Source organism: Siniperca chuatsi, linkage group LG10, assembly GCF_020085105.1.
Source record: "Siniperca chuatsi isolate FFG_IHB_CAS linkage group LG10, ASM2008510v1, whole genome shotgun sequence".
Taxonomy (NCBI): domain Eukaryota; kingdom Metazoa; phylum Chordata; class Actinopteri; order Centrarchiformes; family Sinipercidae; genus Siniperca; species Siniperca chuatsi.
The window spans coordinates 30,681,824-30,708,804 of NC_058051.1; the positions used below are offsets into that span (position 1 = coordinate 30,681,824).

The 26,981-nt window shown below is 43.9% G+C and overlaps 1 protein-coding gene across 6 annotated transcripts in view; it reads right to left on the reverse strand.

Moving 5' to 3' along the window:
• The window catches only part of magixa (MAGI family member, X-linked a), a 59,895-nt gene extending 40,367 nt beyond the window's left edge, over positions 1-19,528 (reverse strand). For 2 of the 6 annotated variants that reach the window (XM_044211247.1, XM_044211251.1), the window contains exon 1: positions 1,742-2,134. The gene's annotated coding sequence lies outside the window, so the exon portion shown is untranslated. Of the gene's footprint in view, positions 1-1,741; positions 2,175-19,015 lie in introns of those variants that run through there. The other 4 variants (XM_044211250.1, XM_044211249.1, XM_044211248.1 and 1 more) reach the window with 4 other exon arrangements.
• Positions 19,529-26,981: the final 7,453 nt, after the last annotated feature.

A 26,981-nucleotide genomic window follows, 5' to 3' on the forward strand; every position in this document is an offset into this window, starting at 1 on the left:
GTAAAGGAGATTCCTCGTTAGGTAGCGACGAAGTAAAGGAGCTTCCTGGTTAGGTAGAGAGGAGGTAAAGAAGCTTCCTGGTTAGGTAGTGAGGAGGAGCTTCCTCATTAGGTAGCATTAGGTAGCGAGGAGGTATGGGAGCTTCCTCGTTAGGTAGTGAGGAGGAGCTTCCTCTTTAGGTAGCGAGGAGGTAAAGGAGCTTCCTCATTAGGTAGTGAGGAGGAGCTTCCTGGTTAGGTAGAGAGCAGGTAAAGGAGCTTCCTGGTTAGGTAGTGAGGAGGAGCTTATTCTTTAGGTAGCGAGGAGGTAAAGGAGCTTCCTCATTAGGTAGTGAGGAGGAGCTTCCTGGTTAGGTAGAGAGGCGGTAAAGGAGCTTCCTGGTTAGGTAGTGAGGAGGAGCTTCCTCTTTAGGTAGCGAGGAGGTAAAGGAGCTTCCTCGTTAGGTAGCGAGGAGGTAAAGGAGCTTCTTCGTTAGGTAGTGAGGAGGAACTTCCTCTTTAGGTAGCGAGGAGGTAAAGGAGCTTCCTCGTTAGGTAGTGAGGAGGAGCTTCCTTGTTAGGTAGCGAGGAGGTAAAGGAGCTTCCTCGTTAGGTAGTGACGAAGTAAAGGAGCTTCCTCGTTAGGTAGTGACGAAGTAAAGGAGCTTCCTGGTTAGGTAGCGAGGAGGAGCTTCCTCTTTAGGTAGCGAGGAGGAGCTTCCTCGTTAGGTAGCGAGGAGGTAAAGGAGCTTCCTCGTTAGGTAGTGAGGAGGAGCTTCCTCGTTAGGTAGCGAGGAGGTAAAGGAGATTCCTCGTTAGGTAGTGAGGAGGAGCTTCCTCTTTAGGTAGCGAGGAGGTAAAGGAGCTTCCTCGTTAAGTAGTGAGGAGGAGCTTCCTCGTTAGGTAGCGAGGAGGTAAAGGAGCTTCCTTGTTAGGTAGCGAGGAGGTAAAGGAGCTTCCTCGTTAGGTAGTGAGGAGGAGCTTCCTTGTTAGGTAGCGAGGAGGTAAAGGAGCTTCCTCGTTAGGTAGTGAGGAGGAGCTTCCTTGTTAGGTAGCGAGGAGGTAAAGGAGCTTCCTCGTTAGGTAGTGAGGAGGTAAAGGAGCTTCCTCGTTAGGTAGTGACGAAGTAAAGGAGCTTCCTGGTTAGGTAGCGAGGAGGAGCTTCCTCTTTAGGTAGCGAGGAGGAGCTTCCTCGTTAGGTAGCGAGGAGGTAAAGGAGCTTCCTCGTTAGGTAGTGAGGAGGAGCTTCCTCGTTAGGTAGCAAGGAGGTAAAGGAGATTCCTCGTTAGGTAGTGAGGAGGAGCTTCCTCTTTAGGTAGCGAGGAGGTAAAGGAGCTTCCTCGTTAAGTAGTGAGGAGGAGCTTTCTCATTAGGTAGCGAGGGGATAAGGGAGCTTCCTCATTAGGTAGTGAGGAGGAGCTTCCTCGTTAGGTAGCGAGGAGGTAAAGGAGCTTCCTTGTTAGGTAGTGAGGAGGTAAAGGAGCTTCTTCGTTAAGTAGTGAGGAGGTAAAGGAGCGGAGGAGTGGTGTTTCTCAGGCGGAGACAGGATGTGCAGTGATACTCGTCACAGTGTGATGCCGACATGTGCTACTATTAACACATCATTAACACATGCTCGCTTGCCCCGTCTCTCTCGCTGTCACTTCCTGTCTGTCACCTCACTCTTTCAAGCATCAAAATAAAAGACTTTTACAGCATTCGCTGATTCAATACATGAACCCCAGTGTGTCTGTACTGTGTGTGTGTGTGTGTGTGTGTCGTACCTCTACAGATGAATGGTTTGGGTTGGTGTGTGTTCAGCTGCCATATCAAGACTATCTCAGTGTTCCTGTTGGTTTCTCTCTCTCCTCTTTCTCTCGTTATGTCACTCGCCCTTCGTTTTTCTCTTTCTGTTTTCCTTCACTCTCACTCTCTTGCTTTCTCTCTTAATGTCTCTCACCCTCTCTCTCTCTCTCTCTCTCTCTCTGATAAGACTGGTCAGAGTACAGAGTGCAATGTAAGTCAGAGTGTGTTTAGGGAGTGGACTTCATTACTCTCTTTATGTTCGCTGTTTGAAGGAGTGTGTGTGTTTGTTTGTGTGTGGTTTCAATCTATAGAAACCGTTGATGTGTCAGTCAAAACCTTGACCTTGAGTATTTGTTGCTGTAAAACTTGGGTGGAGAAATGGTGGGACATGAAAGCACAAACGTCTACGGCTGACTGTGGTTGGCTCATACACCTGTCAATCAAGTAAGCAATGCCATAAATGGCTGTAATAACCCCTTAATGGAAGATTTATTGTGAAATTCTCCCCTCAGGCGGGCAATAGAAGAAGAAACTCAGTGAATCTGCTGAAGTTCACTTCAATACAGCCAGAGTTTGATCACAGCAGCTTCTTTTCTAATTTTGAATTTATAAACAGAAACTTCAGTTGTTCTTTGTGAGACTGGAATATTTTTCTCTACAGAGATGTCGGCGTGTTCCCGCTGCTAACTGGATTATTTGTGTTGAGTCGGGATTAAAGAGCGCAGCCTCTGATAGGTTGTTGTTGCTGTCAGGTGTTTTATTCTGATGAGTCTGATTTAAAACCTCCAGCACAGACGGACAGCAGAGAAAATCTCCCAGCATGCCTTGTGTTATGATAATAATTTGATGATAAATGTTGTCAGATTACAATCAGACACGATGGATCTCAACACATTGTAGATGATAGTCTGATGGGAGGCTTCAAACGATGAGCAGCGGCTTCATCCAACAACCCTGTTGACCAATAAATAGGCGTGTAAAGATTCACCGATACCAGAGTCAGATCCAGAACCACAGATCCCAAATTCTGCATGAAATTCGGAAAAAGTCAATACAACTGATGTTTCCAATAACTCTCTCTGTTAGTGCTGAGAAGTTGAGTGTTATGCTGCCTCATTATACACACATCTGGACCTCTGAATATATCGAACTTTCGAGTGTTTAGAGTTTTCCAGTATTTGGTGTTGTGCATCTTTACAGGCCAGAGTGCCGGACACACTAACATGATGTGCAGGTATCGAGTGGAGGCAAAGCAACATGGCGACATGAAGCTGATAACTTATGAAATAAAGTGTTTTACTTTACTTACTGTGATAATTGTGTCGATGCTTCGTGTGTATTAACTTCACAGTAAATAAACACAAATCTGCCAACTCTAATGTTTGTTGTATCGTGACAGAAATAAGAAAATGAGCTGGAGACGATAAAAAAGTATTTAAGTCATAATACGAAACAATTATTAACACTGACAGGCATAATATCCACAGGCTAACAAGCTAACAGGCTAACAAGCTAACAAGCAGCGAGTCTACTGTCTGACTCTGGTACATGAACGAAGCCTCCAGTCGGTCTCTTGGATATTGTTCGGTGTACGAGCTGCAGGTCAGCAGGTACAGGAAGTGCTGAGGGCAGCGAGTCGGTACGAGAGCTGCTATCAGCAGCCGAGTCGAGACTACGTGTTTATAGTACTGAACAAGATGGTGTAGTCCCTCATTCGTCCAGGGACTAGTGTAGTACTGAACGTTCTCAGCAGTGAGCGCATACAGCTACGGTAAGCCCCGAGGGGAAAAAGGCGAGTAGGCAGAAGGTGAGAGCTTTTGTCATGTCGGACTTTAGAGTTCGAGCATGTGGATGTTTCCTGGAGGAAGTACGCAGCAGTGTAGAGCCGGTACAAATCCAACTCGCAAAGAATCAGTAGAAAATAATCTGTTCATTTTTTATCAGCACTAGTCTCTAGTGTGTGCGAATGTTAGCTCGCTACGTTCCCCAAACACACGCCTGCTTCAAGCCATCCACAACGTTTCCACACTAAGAAGAAACATCAGACTACCGAGTACAACGCTACCTGAAACCACGTTAACAACCAGTCATAAAATCTGCTGGTGGAAACACACGCTACAGATATGAGAAGATATGAGCTTCAACACAAGGCGAGTAATGCTAGTGTTAGCAGCTAATGCTACTTCCAACAGGGCCCTAGCTTCTCCCAGTTACTGATGGGAAAATACCAAATTCAGAAGAATGATGAGATAAACACTCAGCAGCATTTTAGTGAAAAGCCTCCTCATGGACTAATACTGGATCCAGTGCATCCCTGCATGTGATTACTGTTGGTTTGGCAGAGGACATAATATTCTGGGACATTTGATTTAGAAATAATTGATTTGTTTAAGTCACATTTATTAACAAAAAGTAAAAATATCAAATCCTGTGCAGCTGAATCTAATGTTATCGAGTCAGACTACAAATGTATCTGTATTGGTTTTCTAAATTTTGATTTTTGACTTTATCTGGATACACACACACACACCTGGTGGCTGAACAGGGTATTTGTAGTTCACCTGCTGATGGCGGAGATGGAGGATACAATCTTTGTCTCTGTGATAACTTTCTAACTATGTAACACAAACAACACACACATCGTGTTTTTAATGCATTACTGTTTCCGCTCGAACACGTCACTGTGTCTAAGACCCTGAAACACAGTTTACAGGATAACAGAACAGAGAAGCAGCTCTGTGGGTGAAGGACGATGTGAGGAGGCAAATTAAAACATTTCAGGGAACAAATTATTAATGTGAGAGTAGATTTTTGAGACTTTACAGTTCTGAAGATGCAGACTGACGTATATTCAGCAGGTCATATGTAGGTCAGTCACACAGATCCTCTGATGGACGTGTGGATGCTCGCTGCACTGTGGCCTCATTTTCTTTGTTTTTCTGTCTAACTGTATGTAACCTATTTTTCATCCTGTGTGTGTGTGTGTGTGTGTGTGTGTGTGGTCAGCTGGATGCTGACTGACATTTCTAGCGTCTCTAATGAGGCTGCGGATCTTCGGACTCTGCACTTTAAAGCAGCTCTGACACTGAAACACAATAAGACAGTCAAACTGGGAGAAAATGAAATCAACCGCAAACAGCAGAAAGCAGATTTTAAAAGCGATCCATCACTGCTGAAAAGGTCTTCACTCGTCCGGAAATGTGAACCTGATCTTAAAGTGACCCGAGGAAAACCAAGCTGATCCGGAAGGGACTCGAGGACAGTCAGACCACAAAGACCCAGTGATGCTCAGCCAGTTAACGAGTTGTTGTTCCTGCACTTCACTCTCTGCAGTGATGATGATGATGATGATGATGATGATGGTGATGATGATCAGAGCTGAGTCACCCTGACACACTGACCTGAGACCTGAGATCAGCAGGACTCCATCAGACCTGATCAGACGGCTGATTCACCAAATCCCGCCCCTGACCACTGATTGTCCAATCACAGCTGAGCAACAGTAACTATAGTGACAGCGTTCAGTTCAACTGTGTGTCTGCTCTAATGTAAGCTGCTAACGTTAGTGTGGTGTTAGCTCCTGGATGCTATCAGAGTTTAGGCTAACGTTAGCGGTTCTGTCCGGATCTTTATTGGATTTGGGGAAGTTTACACTCCGACACCTGCAGCCAACATTACGAAGGGATAGTGTCACATGACAACGCACCTCTTTAACATTCAAAGTGAAGCGTCAGTTTTCAGAGTGTGTTTAACGGTACATTTTTTACAGTGTGCAGTCTCAGAGTCGGCGTCCCCCCCCAGGCTCGCGGCTCTCATCTCAGCATCATTCATACAAACACACGCTCCCCTGGGAGTTGTAGTCTTTTACATCAAAGATCCTCTACGTAACAGCTGAGCGCTGACTGAACTTAATGAGCGATGAATGAGATTCTGTTTCAAAGCAAAGAGAAAACTGAGCGTTTATTCATCAAACTCTGAGGTAAGAGTTCTGTGAGACGTCTAACAGCTGCTGTCAGCGTTTCAGTGAAACGAGTCTCACAATCAGAAACAGAATCAGAAACACTTTATTGATCCCCGAGGGGAAACTCTTCTGTTACAGCAGCTCGCTGTCAGTCAGTGCACACAGGAGCAAATCAAATATAATACACTGTAACACAGGTCAGATAGATGAAGTACCAAGTGGGTTTAAGTATAAAATAAAATAAGTGTGAAGTACAAAGTGGGTTTAGAGGTTTAGTGGATTAATCAATGAGTTAATTGAAAGACAATAAACGGATCTCTCTGGCTGCTGGACTGTTGGAAGACGTCACGCTGGACGTTTTGTAGAATAAACAGGTAACTGCAAATATAATCTGCAGATGAATCAATAATACAATAAGCATTAGCTGCCCTCTGTATGAACTGTCTGATGTCAGACATTCACACTGATTCTTCATGTTTCCGTGTTCAGACTGCTCCATCCAGCCCGGAAGGAGGTCAGAGGTCACCGCACCATGCAGCCATGATGATGAAGATGAAGCTCTGCGGTGCTGTTTCCTGTCTGGTGACACTGAGCGTCTCTGACAGCAGCTGTCAGTCTGAATCTCCGAGAGTCTGCAGACACACGGCGAGCGGCCCCACGATGATGTCATCACCACACAGGACAGAGCTTATGATGATGTCATCAGCAGACCGATCCGCTGACGGTTGCCGGGAGACGGAGGAAAGCATTTCTACTTAGCGTCAAACCCTGCTGTGCCGGGGTCAAAGGTCAGTCTGTTTCATATGCGATGATATTTGTTTTCTGTCTTCATAAATTCAGTATAACGTCATTTCCACAGCAGAGCGCGTCACGACAGACGGCGGCTCCTCTCCAATTTACCAAACTAGCCAGTTTACATTATTGTGGCGAAAAGCGGAGCTCTGATCTGTCCAACGGGCCTTCAATCAGAGCAGAAAGCAAGTCCGGCGAGGACCAGAAGCCTTTGAGCTTCCGCAGTTTTGTTCGCTGTGTGTCAGGTGATCTCACCTTGGTGTGCCTGCACTCGGCATACTTCCTGTTTCTGGCCACTTTGGCAACGGCGTGCTTAACATTAAGAATCCAAAATGGCGCCATAGAGACAGGCGTGACTCATAAAGCCGCCGACGCAACACGCCCGAGGGACAGCAGGGATCAACGGTGGAGACGTTGAGGTCTTCCACACTGAGCCGATGCCAAAAGGGTCAAACTGTTTGATTTGGACTTGATAACAATTTGAAACTTAACCATCCACCTTTTTACACATAAATAAGACTGAACTGTCCACATCGAGACAGGAGCGGGCTGGACGAGCCGAGCAGCACCCGTCGGCCCCAGCGTCGCGTCGTACAGGTGAGTCGCCCTCGTTAAGTCGTGAGGAATGTACGAGATTTAACACTGTCGGTCTGGTACTGTTATCGTAGACCAGCTAGCCAGTACTGAGGCCCAGCTGTTGTTGGCTCGCTGGCTACTGAAATGATCCCTCAGCCTGTCAGCTGACACCGGACGCTACCTTACATGTGCGACGTCTGTTCACCTTTCCAACGTCACAGCGCACGGATAGAACGACGCTGATAACCACCATCGATTTTAGCAACTTACAGATGAAGAAGTGAACCCGTGGAGGTATTTTACAGGTAGATTCCACAAACTCTAGACTCCACAAGGTTCATGTAAGAACCAGTCGTACGAACAGATTTGTTCTTAAGCGACGCGGACGAGCGATTTAGGAGAATTTGTGTTCACCAATTCTGTCTGTCTCTACCGGGGGATAAACAGTTTGATACCAAAGTCAACTGAAATAAAATATAAAAATGAAATATATAACTGAAACAAACTTAATGCTAAATTAACATTCTGTTCACCAGATGATCATCAAGGCTGTCGCCTCAGTATCATCCTCTGTTATGACACCTGGCAGGTGCTATAGTATTAGTTTGTCTAATATCTCATATTCTCATCATATTAGTCACGGACCACTTTGCTTTAGAAAAATGTTTTTTAGCGTCTAACTTCATGTTAAATCGTTCCCTCTGTATTTCTGTCACAGTGCCGCTCTGCTGACACGTAATTAACAGCTGCATTATTAATATTTTCTCATTATTTCAGCTCCTCTGATACGACGACTGACTGATAAACTGGTTGTGGGTCTGTCTGCTGGTTTCGGGACTTGAAGCTCTGCTCTTTTTACTCGCTGGTGACATTTTAGTGACTGAAGCTTTCCCACCAACGGAGCCGAACGGGCGGCTTCGCCTGGACGCAGCTCCTCGTGAACAGGCGGTCGACAGAGTTTAGTGAATCCGACTCTGAACATTCGTACGAACAAACCTCAGTGAGGATCAGTATTTCAGAGTGTGGAGAAGGCTTTTCAACAGCATGTAAAGCTGCTTACGGGGAAATAAAACATACAGAAAATATTAGTTTAAAAACTATTTAGAGGTGGCTGTCCAGGCGACTCGGCCTCAATGTGTTTTAAAAGCGCTCCTCTTGAATAACTAAAATATTTAAATTTAAATATAAATAATAAATAACTACTGAACAAAGACCAAACTCAGAAATGCAACCCAAAAGACGAGCAAATGACATTTCGCTGTGTTTCGACAAAACAAACGCCACCGACAACCTGTTATTATGTGCTCAGGAGGAGGCGGAGCCTGAAGAAAACAGGAAACGATGCTGAACCAACTGGAGTGTGAATGAGACGATCAGCTGAGTCAGACTGCAGAGGCCGAACCTGCTGACAGAACACATTCACTTTCACATCTGGCTGTTTTCAGACAGAGCTGTGACCACAGAGAGACTCAAGCCAGCGGAGCAGCTACTGATCACATCTGCAGTCCGTGTGAAATCCACCGATCAGAGTGATCGGATGCTCGTCACCAGAGACGCAGTCTGCTCGATGATGTGCTGACTCTGGAGAAAACATGTTTCCTCTCCTCCCTCTCCTGTCATCCTCTCATTCTTTACCTCTTTACCTTTCTGAGCCCAGATCTGCTCCTCTCTCCTCCATCCTGCCCTCCTTTCTTCCTTGTTTCCTCCCTCTCTTCTTCCTCTGCTGTCCCTTCTCCTTTGGTTTCTTCTTTTGGTTCAACACTTTGCATCAGAGTGAGACATCTCAGCCTTTTCCCATGTGATTAGGTTCACGTCTAACTCTCTAATAAACACGTTGCACAAGCAGAAAAGTGAAAACTACAGTTTGTGGTTTTTAGGGAGAGTTATGTGCTGGTACTTTTATTTGGGCTAGCTGTTTCCCCCTGCTTCCAGTCTTTATGCTAAGCTAGGCTAACCACATGCTGACTGGTATCCATCTGAACATCTCATGACAGAAATGTATAAATATGAACTATTCCTTTAAAGCAGAGCTGAGTCTAAGCCTGATGACAGTTGGGTCCGGTCTGGTCTGACAGTCTGAGGTGTGCCAGCATGGCCACTGAACAGAAGGTAAACCCTTTACATTCAGGTAACAGGACCTCTCCTTTAGCGCCACCTTCAGGACAAACTGTAGCGTTTTTGTTACACTGCTGCTAAAGATCCGAGAACAGTGAAAGGAAACGCTTTATTTTACAGCAGTGTGATGTCTGAATAATAACGCAGGAAGTTTCCTGGACAGAACTCCTCAATACACCAAGTTCAGACTCACGAGGACACGAGGACACGAGGACGATCAGTTTGTAACTGGGACAGCAGCTCAGCTTCACACCTGTACCTGACTGTACTGTGACTAAGACAGCTCAGCTCAAAGCTCCACTAACAGACTGTATCAGAGGGGGAACTAAATCTAACACACGTATGTATATGTTTATTGATTTTTATTGAAATGTGTTGTAATGTGTTCATCTGCAGCTCTGTTGTTAAACTGTCCAATAAAAACATGAAGCTTCACCTTCAGACAAACTAAATGTCAGATTTACACTCTGACACCGAACTTTATCTTCCAAACGTCATTACAAACTCTACAGTGACATCAGAGCCAAAGAGCAGCTGACATCACACTGTTCTCCACGGGATGATGACCATGGACGCTGACTGAAAGCTCATCTCAGGAGCTGTTAGCTGCTCAGACGACCGGTCTGCGTCACATCTCCGAAAACCTCCAAACCGACGTTATTTTAATAAACTGAGCACATATCGGAATATGTTTACATGTTTTAAGTACATCTATTTCCTGTAGTCTGTCCCTCCGCCGCTGCTCTTCCTGAGCTTTCTTCCATTTTCCCATTAAAGGGGTTGTTTGGGGGAGTGTTTCCTGATCTGAATCGAGGGTCTGAGGACAGAGGGTGTCGGATGCTGTACAGACTCTAAAGCCCCTGTGTGATTTGTGATATTGGGCTGTATAAATAAATTGACTTGACTTGAATAAAGTGACATAATAACAGTCCTAGGACGAAACTTAGATCAGCTTTGAACCTGACTTAATATCTCCACCATCGCTGCTGGTTGGCCCAAGTCCCCACAGTCAGCTCCTACAGCATCCTGATAAAACCGGGGCAGCGAGAGCTCTTCAGGTCATCTGGACTGGACTCGTCTAGACGTGACTCTGAATGACTGACGACGTTCCACTACGAGAACACAAGAACGCAGAAAAGGCGTTTGGTGTTTCCTGGGACATTCACTGCCATGGTCACACGGTTATAGTTCATCCTATTGATTGGTTGGGTCTTATCTAATATGAGCCTTTCTCAGACAAGAGAAAGGGAGAAACTGGAAAGAAACACAAAGGCAAGAGCGTTGGTGAGCAGCGAGGAAGTGTTTGAGTCTGTGACGGACAATGACTGACAACCGTCATCTCGAGGGGTTTGGTTTAGTTTCAGTCTGCAGACTGAACACAACAGCGACACAGCAGAAGACCCAAACCCTGACCGCTCTGCTCTGGTCCAAACCCGGTTTCATCAGCATCCAAAACTTTCACTCCGATGCCTCCCCCCATACTCTCCCTTCCATAACCCCACTGAGGAGTTATTTTCGGCATGGCGGTGGAACGTTTACTATGTCAGGATGCCCCTCATTCAAGCCATGGAGGAAGCCTGCGACCAACCTGATCCAACTGAAACCCTGATGACCAATCTGTGCAAGGACGGGTTCGCCATTCACTCGCTGTCTTGCGAGAGAGGACATAGCCTGTGACGTGGACGAAATGCTGTGATCAGATCCAGCTAGGCGAAGAGATGATGCCTGGGGTTTTTTTATTCATGCTTTCTTTTTTGACACCACAAATGATTTTGCTGCGTTTCCATCTATATTCTATTAGGAATATGTTCGGTTCTGATTTTCAGTGCAACATGCAACCTTTGGAAATGCATGGATGACTGATTTTACAATGTGGACAGAAATAAATATGTTCATAGTGTGCAGTGCTGGTCTTGTGTTTGGTCCCTATATTCATGTACTTTACTGGTTCAAACAGAGTCAGATCGTATGAGCCACGTTTGTGTGCCATACGGTGACCAAGTGTTTCAGTTTGCAAAAGAATCTGAGGTGTTGTGCTACAAAATTACCTTAAACAAATCATTTTACCTGTTCTACCTGCGCCCTGACAGAAGGTACTGAGTCAGACAGTCTGAGATGTCCTAAAGAGGCCACCGTACAGAGGATAAACTCTTTGATTTCCATTAGCGCCACCCTCAGGGCAAACTTTAAATGTTTTGGCCCACTAGCGGAGCTAGGAATAGAAAGAGAGAACACTTAAATTTACAGTTTCATCATTTAAAAAATTATTTCTTTGGAAATATTACACTTTGGTACTAAGTGGGAAAATGAGAATTTTAAATCTTCACTGATTAGTCGTTTATTATAATTCACTTCTACGTGTATGTTGAACTGAACACAACTTTCACAGCTGACCTGCTGAGCTCTCTGAGGATTACCTGAGCAATTAGTTGACATTAATTAATTGGAAGTGAATCTATTCAACAGCATCTATTATTAGTGCAGAGTTACATCGTGGAATAGTTTCTTCATTTTTCATTCTGACAGTAGAGGGACACACACTGAAACACTGAAACACACTGAAACACTGAAACACACTGAAACACACTGAAACACTGACACACACTTAAACACTGAAACACACTGAAACACTGACACACACTGAAACACACTGAAACACTGAAACACACTGAAACGCACTGAAACACACTGAAACACTGAAACACACTGAAACACTGAAACACAGTGAAACACACTGAAACACTGACACACACTTAAACACTGAAACACACTGAAACACTGACACACACTGAAACACACTGAAACACTGAAACACACTGAAACGCACTGAAACACACTGAAACACAGTGAAACACTGAAACACAGTGAAACACACTGAAACACTGAAACACACTGAAACACTGAAACACACTGAAACGCACTGAAACACTGAAACACACTGAAACACTGAAACACACTGAAACGCACTGAAACACTGAAACACACTGAAACACTGAAACACACTGAAACGCACTGAAACACTGAAACACAATGAAACACTGAAACACTGAAACACACTGAAACTCAGAAACACACTGAAACACACTGAAACACTGAAACACACTGAAACACGCTGAAACACACTGAAACGCTGAAACACTGAAACACACTGAAACTCAGAAACACACTGAAACACAGAAACACACTGAAACTCAGAAACACACTGAAACTCAGAAACACACTGAAACACAGAAACACACTGAAACACGCTGAAACGCTGAAACACTGAAACACACTGAAACTCAGAAACACTGAAACACACTGAAACTCAGAAACACACTGAAACACTGAAACACACTGAAACTCAGAAACACTGAAACACACTGAAACTCAGAAACATTGAAACACTGAAACGCACTGAAACACACTGAAACACACTGAAACACTGAAACACTGAAACGCACTGAAACACACTGAAACACACTGAAACTCAGAAACACACTGAAACACGCTGAAACGCTGAAACACTGAAACACTGAAACACACTGAAACTCAGAAACACACTGAAACACACTGAAACACACTGAAACTCAGAAACACACTGAAACACACTGAAACACACTGAAACTCAGAAACACACTGAAACTCAGAAACACTGAAACACTGAAACACACTGAAACTCAGAAACACTGAAACGCCCTGAAACACACTGAAACACACTGAAACTCAGAAACACACTGAAACACACTGAAACACACTGAAACTCAGAAACACACTGAAACACTGAAACACACTGAAACTCAGAAACACTGAAACACTGAAACACACTGAAACACACTGAAACTCAGAAACACACTGAAACACACTGAAACTCAGAAACACACTGAAACTCAGAAACACACTGAAACACACTGAAACACACTGAAACTCAGAAACACACTGAAACACTGAAACGCACTGAAACACACTGAAACACTGAAACGCACTGAAACACACTGAAACACTGAAACGCACTGAAACACACTGAAACACACTGAAACTCAGAAACGCTGAAACACTGAAACGCACTGAAACACACTGAAACACTGAAACGCACTGAAACACACTGAAACACACTGAAACTCAGAAACACACTGAAACACTGAAACACAGAAACACGCTGAAACACACTGAAACACACTGAAACACAGAAACACACTGAAACACTGAAACACAGAAACACGCTGAAACACACTGAAACACACTGAAACTCAGAAACACACTGAAACACTGAAACACAGAAACACGCTGAAACACACTGAAACACTGAAACGCACTGAAACACTGAAACACAGAAACACGCTGAAACACACTGAAACTCAGAAACACACTGAAACACTGAAACACAGAAACACGCTGAAACACACTGAAACTCAGAAACACACTGAAACACTGAAACACAGAAACACGCTGAAACACACTGAAACTCAGAAACGCACTGAAACACACTGAAACACTGAAACGCACTGAAACACACTGAAACACTGAAACACACTGAAACACAATGAAACACTGAAACACTGAAACACACTGAAACACAGAAACACACTGAAACACTGAAACACTGAAACGCACTGAAACACACTGAAACACACTGAAACTCAGAAACACACTGAAACACTGAAACACAGAAACACGCTGAAACACACTGAAACACACTGAAACACACTGAAACACACTGAAACACTGAAACACACTGAAACGCTGAAACACTGAAACACACTGAAACACTCTGAAACACACTGAAACACACTGAAACGCTGAAACACACTGAAACACACTGAAACACACTGAAACACTGAAACACACTGAAACACTGAAACACGCTGAAACGCTGAAACACACTGAAACACACTGAAACACTGAAACACACTGAAACACACTGAAACGCTGAAACACACTGAAACACGCTGAAACACTGAAACACACTGAAACACACTGAAACGCTGAAACACACTGAAACACACTGAAACACACTGAAACACTGAAACACACTGAAACACACTGAAACACACTGAAACACTGAAACACACTGAAACACTGAAACACACTGAAACACTGAAACGCACTGAAACACTGAAACACACTGAAACACACTGAAACACACTGAAACACTGAAACGCACTGAAACACTGAAACACACTGAAACACACTGAAACACACTGAAACACTGAAACACACTGAAACACAGTGAAACACAGTGAAACACAGTGAAACACACTGAAACACACTGAAACACTGAAACACACTGAAACACACTGAAACGCTGAAACACACTGAAACACACTGAAACACACTGAAACACTGAAACACGCTGAAACACGCTGAAACACTGAAACACACTGAAACACACTGAAACGCTGAAACACACTGAAACACACTGAAACACACTGAAACACTGAAACACACTGAAACACACTGAAACACACTGAAACACTGAAACACACTGAAACACTGAAACACACTGAAACACTGAAACGCACTGAAACACTGAAACACACTGAAACACACTGAAACACACTGAAACACTGAAACGCACTGAAACACTGAAACACACTGAAACACACTGAAACACACTGAAACACTGAAACACACTGAAACACAGTGAAACACAGTGAAACACACTGAAACACAATGAAACACTGAAACACTGAAACACACTGAAACACAGAAACACACTGAAACTCAGAAACACACTGAAACACACTGAAACACTGAAACACACTGAAACACAATGAAACACTGAAACACTGAAACACACTGAAACACACTGAAACACTGAAACACACTGAAACACACTGAAACACTGAAACACACTGAAACACTGAAACACACTGAAACACACTGAAACACTGAAACACACTGAAACACACTGAAACACACTGAAACACTGAAACACACTGAAACACACTGAAACACACTGAAACACTGAAACACACTGAAACACTGAAACACACTGAAACACTGAAACGCACTGAAACACTGAAACGCACTGAAACACTGAAACACACTGAAACACACTGAAACACACTGAAACACACTGAAACACTGAAACACACTGAAACACTGAAACACACTGAAACACTGAAACGCACTGAAACACTGAAACACACTGAAACACACTGAAACACACTGAAACACTGAAACGCACTGAAACACTGAAACACACTGAAACACACTGAAACACACTGAAACACTGAAACACACTGAAACACAGTGAAACACAGTGAAACACACTGAAACACAATGAAACACTGAAACACTGAAACACACTGAAACACAGAAACACACTGAAACTCAGAAACACACTGAAACACACTGAAACACTGAAACACACTGAAACACAATGAAACACTGAAACACTGAAACACACTGAAACACAGAAACACACTGAAACACTGAAACACACTGAAACACACTGAAACACACTGAAATGCTGAAACACACTGAAATGCTGAAACACACTGAAACACACTGAAACACTGAAACACTGAAACACACTGAAACACAATGAAACACTGAAACACTGAAACGCACTGAAACACACTGAAACACTGAAACACACTGAAACACACTGAAACACACTGAAATGCTGAAACACACTGAAACTCAGAAACGCTGAAACACTGAAACACAGTGAAACACACTGAAACACACTGAAACACTCTTAAAAACACATCTTTTCTCTGTTTGGTCTTTATGCCGCTGCTCTCTGTGTTTTCACCTCTTGAACACTGATCTTTCCTTTTAATTTCACATTTAACTGGCTTCAAAACAAAACAATTCTCCTCCATACTGAACGAAATATTCAAACCGTAGACTCCATGTTTTTTATTTCTGCATCATTCATCTGATAAAATATCCAACATGTTTGCTGCTTCATTTTGAAACTTTGAGATCTTTGAGATCTCCACTAACAGTTTTGATTCTGTTCGGCAGTGAAAATGTCTTCTCAGTGGACAGACTGCTGTTTGCTGTGTGTGTGTGTTAGTTTGCAGTCAGCCTCATATGAAAACACCCGGAGGTTCAGGCAGGTGGGTGTCGCCTGTAAGTTCACATTAGCATGCTAGCATGTTAGCATGACTTCAAACCAGTGTTTTTACAAGTTTTTGCTCCTTAGTCTTCATTTACATAATACTTGCACGGCAATGCAGTACAGCGATTTTAAAAAGTGTACTTGAACTGCAGGACAATGCAACAATAACGTTACTTAGAACGTGTCTGCAGACTTGAAGATGGATCACACAACTTCAACAAGTTTCAAACGTCTGCTATCTGATCGAAGTGTCAGACATGAAGGAAAGTCAGCAGCTGGAAAAACATCCAAAATCTCAAACACAGTTTTCGCTCTTCATCTTCAGTAACAGACCACCTCCCATTCTCTGTAGCCTTCACTTCTTTCTACTTCTTCCTGGTGATACACCTCCTCTTCAGTAAGAAACAACATATTTTCCTCCTTAATATACCGTCAGAACATCAATATGGTCGACTACATCATATATGACCTCCTCAGTAGTTATCTACAGTCTCACGCTGTAACCAGCTCCTCCTGTACATATGCACCTCCTCCTCTTCCTCCTCCTCCACAACCTGCACTACACTACTGCCATTCATTCATTAGAGTAATGCTGTACACCGTCTCCTGTTCATTAACATCCCGCCTCTTCTCACATAATCACATTGGAGACTGCAGATGTTTGTGTTACCAACTGGAGGTGTGGGGTTTGAGGGACGTGGCTGTTTACCAGACCAGGAGGCGTTTTCCACTGCAGATACCGCCTCAATGTAGGCGTGAGTCTTAGCTGATCGTCGTAGCGATGCCTTGTGAAACTGCCATGACATCGTCCTCGGCGCGACACAAACACAGGAACTCTCGCTGAATCCAGAGGAACACCTGCACTTCGTTGGTTGACCACAGCGAGGTTTTGCCGGCTGCTATTTTTTAAAATCTGGGTCGAGTGAATAAAAAAATTGCGGTCGCTATTGAAGGTAGCTAGGCTATTTAAAAATGGCGGGTTTGTGCAGGATGTCCCGGGTCAAGTGACGATTCTCTGTGACCAATCAGTGGTCTGCTGTGTTTTAACTCCACCTTTTGGTATCGCCTCAGCTTGCTTGAAACCAAAAACCAAAGTACCAGGTACTAGCCACAACTTTTGCCAGCGGAAAACCTAAAAAGAACGGTTCCAAGCGAGTGGAGCCGAGCCGTGAGGCATAAAACACCTCCTCTCCGGTGAAGCAAGTCAGTTTTATTTGTGAAGCCCAAAATCACAAATTGGCCTCAAATGTCTTTAACTCTGTACGACATGTGCCGCCCTCATGTGACGCCCTCATGTGCCGCCCTCATGTGCCGCCCTCATGTGCCGCCCTCATGTGACGCCCTCATGTGCCGCCCTCATGTGACGCCCTCATGTGCCGCCCTCATGTGACGCCCTCATGTGCCGCCCTCATGTGTTCGACCGTCGGGTCAGAAAGAGCTGACAGCAGATTTACAACACGGAGAAACACAACGACAACATTATGTAGCGAATATTTATCCAGGAAATCACATCACTTCTGCTTCGTGAACCATCCACAGTACAGCACCTCCTCAGTAACCTGCAGTCTCGCACTGTAACCGGCTCCTCCTGTATACATACACCTCCTCTCAGTGGTTGAATACACTGTAGCACATCCTGCTCAGTAATAACCACCTCACATACCTTCAGTAAATAAAGCAGAGCCCCCCCACATGTAGCGCTCACTCATTAGTACACCGCCTCCTCTCCACACCAGCTGTTATAGTAACTTTCACTTCATCAGGTAAAAGCAGTGTAAAGATGTAATAACTGGTTAATAACAGACTATGATGCAGCTGTAAGCAGATCTAAGCGTTTATTAATGCATCTGTTAACAACCATAACTCCTGCAGACAGAAGTGGAGGCTGCTGTTCAAACAGATGATGACTGACAATATAATAAAACACAGTGATAATAATATTAAATATGTCTTATTATAGTTATTAGTTATAACAAATACTGAACATGAATAAACACTTAAACATCCTTATATGTGTTTATACCGACATTATAGTCCGTTATAAACCATTTAATACCAGTTTATTACTGATTATGAATGATGGGAGGGGGTGCTCATGTGCACCTCCTCCCTCTCTAATGCCACCTCCTGTCCAGTAATGCACAAGTATACTGAACCACATCAGCACCTCCTCTCCTTAATGAAGCTACAGTCTCACAGTGTAACCAGCTCCTCCTCTCTAGTAACACACAGCGCCTCCTTCTCCTCAGTGCTGTCCCACTCTGTGCTACTTCACCTCCTTATTAACACCTCCTCTCAGTGTTCAGCACACCCTGGTCAGCAGCCTGCTCCTCAGTACAGACCCACCTCCCTCCAGCTCCTCCTGCTGCCATTCACCAGGAGCGGCCAGAGACAAAGAGCAGCTTCTATAGCGCAGATCCAGCTGCTGTCCACCATGTCAACACACACACACACACACACACACACACACACACACACACACACACACACACTCACACACACTCACTCACACACACACACACACACACACACACACACACTCACTCACACACACACACACACACACACACACACGCTGTCCCCTCCGTCCACACCAGCAGCGGGTAGTTTACACGGTGACGGATGAACAGATGAGACCTCCAGCTACACACACGGTGCTGCTGATGGAGGATGTGACCGACAGTCCGCTGCTGCTCAGCCCGGGCAGCAGGCGGCACGTCTGGGCTGTGAATGTGCTGACGGCGCCGTTTGTACCTGCAGGAGAGAAATCACTCCGACGAACCCGGTGCCTCGTGCCACAGAACCGGGAACAGCAGACCGGGACCCCGCTGCTCCGTTACCTTCATAGTTCCTGCCGCGGTCCTCCGGTTCTCCCAGCCCCGCGCGACGCCTCACTTCTCCGCTCCGGTAAAAATCCTCTCCGGGCTCTGAGTGTATTGATCGCTCCCTCGGTGCTGCTGCTGCTGCGGGCGTGCATGCGCGAGCGTGCGCGGCTAGGGGTGCGCGTGCACGCCTGACAGTGCGTGATGTCCACTGCAGGTAAAAATGTAAAGCTGAAAGGTGGAAGATTACGCACACGTGCACGCGTACACGCGCATGTTTGTGCGCGCGCGCGCGCGTGTGTGTGTGGTGCCCGCAGGTGGCTGTGCAGCAGCAGCTTAATGGAGCTTTACTACACAGTGAGAGCAATGAGCAGTGAATGTCTCTCTACCATCTCTCTCTCTCACAGAGGCAATCAGGAAGGAGAGGGTGATGATAAAGGAAGTGTGCGCGCGCGTGTGTGTGTGTGTGTGTGTGTGTGTGTGTGTGGGGGCGGGGCACCAGGAAGGAAAAAGGAAGGAAGTGAGAGAGCTCCACCTTCAGAGGGAGGAGTCTGTGTGATGAGGGGGTGATAGGCTGACGTCAGAGCTGCTGGCGCCAGTTACAGTGAGTTTCCCTCCACCTGGAAACACCAGAACTGTAATCTGTGAAATGTGTCTTTAGAAGGGGGCTGATGTTAACATTTGAACCTGCTCTGGTCAGTGGGTCATGCCCCCCTCAGGAGAGCAGAGCCGGGAGCAGCTCGTCACATGTGATGCAGACAGACTCTGTGTTTGTTCATTTCATTTTATTTTTATTCCCAGATCTCTCTTCATCGTGGCCGAACGCACCTGTTTGTCTTCACCTGTCCCTGGATCCGTATACAGTATATCATTTATGACAAAACCAGAATCAGAATCAGCTTTATTGCTTTATTAGTTTTGGTATTTTGGTGCAAATCAATAAACACAGTAAGTGGAAACTGTAAAGAAAGACAGAGCAGGCGCTGCAGGTCAGTCAGATGGGAAGCAGCGTTCGACAAACAGTAAAGAATATGTGCAATACGACTGTTAGTGAGAGTAAGGAGCTCGCTGTACAAAGAACATTTGCAGATAATAATCCAGAAGATGCAACGCACGAGTCTAGACTTTACATTTATATAACGTGATATTTATTATTCATATGTTTGGTGTCTGAAAATCTTCATTTGTAAAGTAACTAGAAACTAAAGCTGTCAGATTAATGAGTGAAGTAAAAAGTAGAAAGTGGCATGAAAAGAAACTGTTCAGGTAAACTTCAGATTTGTACTTTGTACAGTACTTAGTACCTGTCAGCTTTATCTGTGTGAACAAGTACTCTCTTTATATTTCTACTCTGTAATCATCCTTATGCACTGTTTCTGCTGATGATGTGGAATCGGTGTTGGTGTTTTCTCCCGCTGTGTACTTTTGTTAATTATTTACTGCTGATTGTTTTAATTGAAACTAGAAAACTGATTTATGAGGAAATGAGCAATAAATACTGTAAATGTGTTAAACGGCAGATAGCAGCTCCGCAGTCACATGAGATCAGAAGAGTTCTGCTGATTGGCTGAACCGTAACCCAGCATCCTCTCTCGGGTCTCTCTACGCTGGAGCCATCGTGACGCTCTGCAGCCTCCATGATGTCTCTGATGGTTTCCTTCCTCTGCATCCAGTGATGCCCAACCCCCCCCCCCAGAGGCAGGCTGGCACTGCGATCTTCCCCCAGCAGAGAAGGTGAGATGGGCTTGGAAGGACGTTCAGGCGATGAGGCCTGAAGCTGGAAAACTGCAAAATAAACTTAAATGCTGCAAACAAAACTGAGAAACTCACATTGTGACGAGTACATTTAAAAATATCGACCTGCAAGTTGCTCTTTAAAGGGCCGGCGTGGAGGCTTTAGCGGCCTCTAGTGGTGAAACTGCAGTTTGCAGCCACGTGAACGCCGCTCGCCTCGCCCTCCCCTTCCCAGCGTGCAGGAGGAACTACGGTGAAGCGAACGGCTCTAGAGCCGCTGTCTGGTTTGTCCGTTCTGGGCTCCTGTAGAAACATGGCGGCGCAACATGGCGGCCTCCGTGGAAGCGGACCCGCTCCCTCTGCAGATATAAAGGCTGATGCTAAGGTAACGAAAACACAGCGGTTCTTATGTTCAGGAGATTAAACACTTATGAATATTATATTCCTGCCGACAGCTGCTCCTGAACGTGACACGCCGGAGCTTTACGTCCACCGCAGATAATATTTACATACTTTTAAATGAACGAGGAGTATTTCTACGCTGTGGTATTGCTATAAGTAAAGGATCAGAATACTTCCCCCACCACAGAGGCCTCTGAAATCCTCTTGTTTCTCCTGGAGCGTCGCTCTTCTGTCTGCTCTCCTGGGGGAGTCTCTAATCAATAGCTCTTCAGTTATTGTGGCGTGGAGATCTCCAGGGAAACACACACACACACTCTCAGGTCCATTAGTGTCTCTATCTGTTCGCTGTCATATGACGCTTAACGATCACTTCATCATCTGTTCTGTGTGTGTGTGTGTGTGTTTGCCGTTGTTCGTCTATCTTTCTGAGGACCGGCTGCAGCTTTAGACCTCCACAGTAACGGCAGTTTGTCCGGCGGAGGCAGAAGCACTCAGATCTCCTACTTCAGTAAACGTCACAGTGTACAAATACTCATTCAGAATCGTACTTAAATAAAAGTATCAGCATCAAAATGAACTCAAAGTGCTCATCATGCAGAATAATGTATATTACCGGATTATAATTATTGATGCATTAATGTGTTCGTCACTTTAATGCTGCAGCTCGTTTTAGCGACTTTATATCCTGCTGGTAGTTTAATCTCCAATAATACATCAGAATTTATTAGTTGATTATATTCTATATTAATAATCTGAATCTGGAAAGTAGCTGTGAAACAAACGGATGTTTCCACTGAGCAGTGCAGTAGAAGTATAATGAAATACTCAGGTAAAGTACAAGTACATGAAAACTGCATTACAGTACAGAACTGTTTCACCTCCTCCTCTCCTCCACATCCTCCATTTGTTCTCTGTTTTTTACCTCCTTTCCTCCTCTACCTCCCTCTGTCCTCCCCCTCCTTCGTCTTTCTTTCTTTCCATCTTCCTCTCCTTCTTCACCTCCTCTTGTCATCACCCACCCCTCCTCCTCCTCCTCCTCCTCCTCCTCCTCCTCCTCCTCCTCTTTGTCTCCTGCGACCCTCTCTGGGTGCAACACGCTGGTCATCCAGCAGGAGGCAGCAGAGCTCTGTTTTCTCTCTGAGGGATGACATCATCCAGAGAGGATCATGGGAGAGAAGACTGAGCTTATGAAAAAAAGACAGAAATGTTTCTGATTGATCGTCAGACAGAAAGAAAGAAAGTGTTTCTGGTTCAACCAAACTCTCCGTCTTCAGAACGTGATGAAGCTGATGTTCGCTCTCTTTGTGATGAATCGTTATTTTACTTTGTAAGAAAGTAGATTTAAATCAGACTTCAGTATCTGACTTTTAAACAACATAATCAATAAATACATGAACGTTTTTAAACGAGTCAGTGTTACGTGTCCAGCACATTTCACACGCAGGAGGACGCAGCGCTGAAAGCACGGAGAACACATGAAGACAACAAGCTTCAACCTCTGCTCCACTCCTGGATTTCATACGCTGACTGCGGACTGAGGACACGTTTAATAATGATCGTTTGATTCCAAATGCAACAATGGCAATATAACGGACAATACACACACACAAACACACACACACACACACATATATATATATGTGTGTGTGTGTGTGTGTATGTGTATATAAATATATATGTACTGTAGATGATAGACTCTGTTTCAAGTAAAAGTCCTGCATTTAAAAGTAAAAGTACTCGTAATTCATAGTGGCTACTGTCAGTGTTTCACTATTATGTTATTGGATCATTATTATATTAATAAGTACTTTAACGTTGCAGTTGGTCAAAGCTCATTTTAACTTTTGGTAGTTTCATCTGTAACGATGGATCATATTTTATAAACTGATCTGAACTGATCACATTGATTTCAAATCTTATAATGATGTTTCCGCTCGTTAGTGAGAGAAAATTACAGGAGAGGAAACTGACATGCTGACAGCAAACAGTCGACTCGCCGGCTTTTATTGTTATTATTATTGTTATTATCATTGTTATATATTATTTTATTATTGTTGTTGTTTTGTTGTGTTTTGTATTTTATTTTGACAGAAACAACAAACGACTGAGAGAAAAGAGAGAAAGAGGTAAATCCTCTCTGTGAGTCCGGCAGCAGGATTATGAACGGCTTAATATAGAAGCTTAGACACACACACACACACACACACACACACACACACACACACACACACATCCTTGTTACTATATTCGTGGGGACCCGTCATTGACATAATGCATTCCCCTTACTCTAACCTTCACCATCACAACTAATTGCGTAACTCTACCTTGTGGGGTCCAGTCCCCACAAATACAGTAAAACAAGCCTACACACACACACACACTCTGCATCCTGCTGATCTGATGGAGACTGAGAGAGTTTCTGTCGTCTATAAAAGCTGATGATCTGTTGTTTTTGTCACCAAAGTGGGAGGAAGAGGAGGTGAAAAAGAGAACATTAGGAAGCAGAGAAGGAGGTGAAGCAGGTGGAGAAGGGAGGAGGTGGAGGAGGAGAGGAAGAAGGAAAAGAGAGGATGTTTCAGGAGGAGGACAGGGAGTAGAGAAGGACAACAACATGTGGACGAGACAGATGAGGAGAAGAGCAGATAGAGGGAGGAAATAAGGAGGTAGAGAAGGAGAGAAGGTGAAAGAGAATAAGACAAAAGGAGGTAGAGGAGGAGACGAGGAGGGAGGAGGGAGGATAGGATGGAAAGAGGAAGTAAAGCAGTTTTGGGGGATGTAGAGAAGGAAAAGAGGAGGTAGAGGAGGAGGAAAAAATAAGGAGGAAAAGAGGAGTGAAGCAGGAGAGAGAGAAGGTAAAAGACAAAGGGAAGGCGGTGAGAAGGAGGCGGATGATGAAAAGAAGGAAAGAAACGAGAAACGAGATGAAAAGAGAAAAGAAAGGAGGAGATAGAAGAGGAGAAGGAGGTATAAAAAGAAATGATGAAGTGAATGAGATAAGGAGGAGGTAGTGGAGGAGGAGGGGGAGATATAGGAGGAAGAGGAGGATATAGCAGGAGAAAGAGAGGAGGAGGAGGAGAAAGGGATAAGAAGGAATTTAAGGAGAGATGTTGAGGAGGAAAAGGCTTAGATTACAGATAAGGAAAGGATGAGGAGGATAATGAGAAGAGGAGGTAAAGCAGGAAAGAGAAGTGTAGAGGAGGAGATAGAGAGATGAAGAAGAAAGGAAGAGATTGATGAGGAGGAGAAAAGAAGGAGAAATATGAAAAGAGGAGGTACATGAGATGAGGAGGAGGTGGAGGAGGAGATATAGGAGGAAAAGGAGGATCTTGAGGGAGAAATTAAAGTGTAGAGAAAAAAAGGAGGTGGAGGATCAAAAAGTTGAGAAATAGATACATGATAGAGGAAGATAGAGGAGAAAAGGAGGTGAGAAAAAAGAAAAAGAGAGGACAAGACAACAGAGAAGGGGAGGAGCAGAGGAACAGAAGAAGAAAACAGTGAAAAGAGAAAAAGGAGAGAAGGAGGTGAATGAAATTAGGAGGAGAGAAGAGGTGGAAGAAGAGGAGGAGTTAAGTAGAAGACAAGAACATGAGGAGGTGAGTAGATACATGGAACACGTACAGAGGCAAAGGAGAGGAGAAGAAGACAGAGGAGGCAGAGGAGAAGGTGAAGAACACGACAAAAGGAGGTGGACAAGGAAAGGAGGTCGAGGAGGAGATGAAGGTGACGCTCGTAAAGGAGGAGGAGGTGGCAGAGGTCAGAGGAGGTGAAACAGTTCAGTGTTTCCTTCTTGTCTTTGTGCTGAAATTGAAGATCAAGAATTCATCAACCAACAGATTATACTGAGTGTGTGTGTGTGTGTGTGTATTACTCATGTTGTGGGGACATGAATCTGTTCACACAGTCATTGTGGGGACTTGCCTTCCTTTTGGGGACAAAACGCAAATCATTACATTACAGGGCGAAGACTTGGTTTAAGGTTAGGGCAAGGTTAGGGTAAGGTTAGGTAAATTTAGGATTAGGTTAGGGTAAGGTTAGGATAAGGTTAGGGTAAGGTTAGGATAAGGTTAGGGTAAATTTAGGATTAGGTTAGGGTAAGGTTAGGATAAGGTTAGGGCAAGGTTAGGATAAGGTTAGGGTAAATTTAGGATTAGGTTAGGGTAAGGTTAGGATAAGGTTAGGGCAAGGTTAGGATATGGTTAGGGTAAATTTAGGATTAGGTTAGGATAAGGTTAGGGTAAATTTAGGGTAAAATTAGGATTAGGTTAGGATAAGGTTAGGGTAAATTTATGGTAAATTTAGGATTAGGTTAGGATAAGGTTAGGGTAAATTTAGGGTAAATTTAGGATTAGGTTAGGATAAGGTTAGGGTAAGGTTAGGGTAAGGTTAGGGTAAGGTTAGGATAAATTTAGGATTAGGTTAGGATAAGGTTAGGGTAAATTTAGGGTAAGTTTAGGATTAGGTTAGGATAAGGTTAGGGTAAATTTAGGATTAGGTTAGGATAAGGTTAGGGTAAATTTAGGGTAAAATTAGGATTAGGTTAGGATAAGGTTAGGGTAAATTTATGGTAAATTTAGGGTAAATTTAGGATTAGGTTAGGATAAGGTTAGGGTAAATTTAGGATTAGGTTAGGATAAGGTTAGGGCAAGGTTAGGGTAAGTTTAGGGTAAATTTAGGATTAGGTTAGGATAAGGTTAGGGTAAATTTAGGGTAAAATTAGGATTAGGTTAGGATAAGGTTAGGGTAAATTTAGGATTAGGTTAGGATAAGGTTAGGGTAAATTTAGGGTAAAATTAGGATTAGGTTAGGATAAGGTTAGGGTAAGTTTAGGGTGAATTTAGGATTAGGTTAGGATAAGGTTAGGGTAAATTTAGGATTAGGTTAGGATAAGGTTAGGGTAAATTTAGGGTAAAATTAGGATTAGGTTAGGATAAGGTTAGGGTAAGTTTAGGGTGAATTTAGGATTAGGTTAGGATAAGGTTAGGGTAAATTTAGGGTAAATTTAGGATTAGGTTAGGGTAAATTTAGGATTAGGTTAGGATAAGGTTAGGATTAGGATTAGGTTAGGATAAGGTTAGGGTAAATTTAGGATTAGGTTAGGATAAGGTTAGGGTAAGTTTAGGATTAGGTTAGGATAAGGTTAGGGTAAATTTAGGATTAGGTTAGGGCAAGGTTAGGGTAAGTTAAGGATTAGGTTAGGAAAAGGTTAGGGTAAGTTTAGGATTAGGTTAGGATAAGGTTAGGATAAGGTTAGGGTAAATTTAGGATTAGGTTAGGATAAGGTTAGGGTAAATTTAGGATTAGGTTAGGATAAGGTTAGGGTAAGTTTAGGATTAGGTTAGGATAAGGTTAGGGCAAGGTTAGGGTAAATTTAGGATTAGGTTAGGATAAGGTTAGGGTAAATCTCCAGGAAATTAATGTTAGTCAATGTAATGTCCTCTGAAGTGATGGAAACACGTGTGTGTGTCACCTCTGTCTCAGTTCGTCATCAGACTGTTTAAGCTTTAATTTACCTTCGAGTGCGTTAACAGGTAGATTCTTCCTGTCTGGGTTCAGACACTCAAATAAAATGGCGGATAGTAAACGCAGTAAAACAGGTTGTTGTGTTGATTTTGGACACAACTCTGTGTTTGTCATCTCGACACCACGTCATCATTGAGACTGTTCTCATTCCCCCTTCGTAGTTATACCTATCAAAAGTAATGCTCTATAATTCTTATATAACCCATGTAATCAGGAGCCACGCGGCAGTTACATTTATCATT